We start from the raw sequence: 2,486 nt of genomic DNA, 5'->3' as shown, positions 1-2,486 counted from the left end.
ACCTTCTGTGCCAGGAGAAAGATTTTGTTCTTCCTCCTGAACTGATGGAGGGAATAGAGGATTTTTAGAATGGGTGACATTGAATACAATTTCTATTTTATAAAATGATGCTGTTGGTATTTCAGAAAGCAGATGGAAGGATAGTGAGCCTGAAGGCAGAAAGATCGACTAAACAGCAATAGGAGAAAGAAACAAATATAACAACAAAATAATAGGAGAGAGACACAAATGCCTGACCAAAGCCAGGCTGGCGGGGACAGACGGGAGAGCCAGGTTATGAGTGAGATGTCATGGGTAGAACTGACAGGTATTTGTGCTGATTGCATGTGAGAGCTGAGCAGCTTGTACTTTTGGCCAGAGCATTGCTGCTGGCTATCCACAGTGATGATGGAGCTAGGCTGAAGCTCCTCATTCCTCTCCACATTCCAGTCTTTGATTGTTAGGCTGGTTCTTGAGAGCATAACTCATTTCTGCTTCTGCTTTCCTATAGGCCCTGGACTATTGTATCCTGGATCCTCATTCTTCAGGTCTTGTTAAAGGTTGAACTGGGTCCTCACCAAAATTCATAGGTTGAACCCTAATCCCCAGTACCCCAGAATGTTATTTTATTTGAAAAATATAGCCTTTACAGAGATAGCTGAGCTAAAATGAGATCATTAGAGTGGACCCTAATCCTATATAAAAAGGAGAAATTGGGAAATAGAACCTATACAGGAAAAAACTCATGTGAAAATGAAGGCAGGGGTCAGCATGATGCCTCTTCAAGCCAAAGAATGCCAGAGCTTGCTAGAAACCACAGAAGCTGAGTAAGAGGCATGGGACATATTCTCCCTCATGGCCTCAGAAGAAATCAACCCTGCCAACATTGTGAACTTGGATTTTTTTTTTTTCTTTTTTTGAAATGGAGTCTCCCTCTTGTCCCCCAGGCTAGAGTGCAGTAGTGCAGTCTCAGATCACTGCAACCTCCGCCTTCTAGGTTCAAGTGATTCTCCTGCCTCAGCCTCCCAAGTAGCTGGCATTACAGGTGCGAGCCACCACACCTGGCTAATTTTTGTATTTTTAGTATAGACGGGGTTTCACCATGCTGGCCAGGCTTAATAAGCTCTTATTTCTGCCTTAAATCTACTTTTGTCTCTTGGCCAAATTATTTCTTCCAAGAAGACAAAGACCAAGGACCAAGCACCCCAACCAGATGCACTGCCAGTAACAATCTGAAGTCCAACACTGAAGCTTTTACTAGTATTCCACTAAATTCAGTCTGGTGACTATTTATTGAACACACACTATGCTAGACAGTGTTGCTGACCTCCAAGATTTCATGGTTTAGCAAGGAAAACATGGTTTAGCAAGGCTTGTCTGGAACTCCTTACCTCAGGTGATCCACCCGCCTTGGCCTCCCAAAGTGCTGGGATTATAGGCATAAGCCACCATGCCCAGCCTTGATCTTGGATTTCTGGCCTGCAGAACTGGGAGATGACACATTTGTGTTGTTTAAGCAGGCCTGTGGGTGGCACTTTGTTTCTACAGCCCTACTAAAGTAATACAGGTCTCAGCTCAGACAACTTTTGTGACCACACAATCTAAAGTAGTGCCTCCCCACCACATCACCTTGTTTTATTGTCTTCATAATCATTAACCTTACCTTATCACGTTAATGTGTTTATTTAGTTGTTTTGTCTGCCCTTCTGTGTCTCCTACCCAGCCACACACTGTCATGCTACACTTAGAATGTGTGCTCCAGGACTCTCAGGAATTTTCCATGAGTTTTGCTATAGTCACAGATTTTAGAACAGCCTGGCAATAGTGGGCAATCAGTACATATTTTATTGAATGAATGAAAACATAAGTGATTATCATTCTTGACACTAGGACGAACTCTAGCATGAATTCCAACTAAAGTGTTATTGTTTGTCCTCATCGGCTAGGGTTGAGTTTGAGAGGCTTATCCTCCAGTGTGGAATCACCTGAAGGCTCCTTCCCTCAATGTCTGGGCTGGGATGACTTGAAGAGTAATGCGTGTCCACCAGAACAACTGGATGAGTCTCTCCATGTGGCCCAGCTTCCACACTGCAGAGCAACCTCTGCTTAGTTGGACTTAGGTGCTGGTTTGGGGCTCCAAGTAGGTGGGCTCCAGAGTACAAGGTGGAAGTAACATTACTTTTCATGACCCAGCTTTGGAAGTCATATGTTATTTCTACCATACTCTGTTGATCGAAGCAGCCATAACCCCATCGGCATTCAAGGAGTGACAGACACAGACCTACTTCTTGATGGTATAGTGGCAAGATCGTACTGCAGGGAGGATCTGGGATGAGAGATATTTTGTTGCAGCTATCTTTAGAAAATAGAGTTGCCATGGATTCTTATTCAAAACCTGAGTTTTGGGTCTCTCTTCAAAAGATTCTGATTCCTGGGTCTCAGTTCAAGCTTAGAAGACCTTTTGGGGGTCCTGAGAATACAATCTTTATAACAAGCACTTCAGGCAT

This window comes from Pongo abelii, chromosome 19, assembly GCF_028885655.2.
Source record: "Pongo abelii isolate AG06213 chromosome 19, NHGRI_mPonAbe1-v2.0_pri, whole genome shotgun sequence".
Classification (NCBI taxonomy): domain Eukaryota; kingdom Metazoa; phylum Chordata; class Mammalia; order Primates; family Hominidae; genus Pongo; species Pongo abelii.
Note: the sequence above shows the minus strand (reverse complement) of the source record.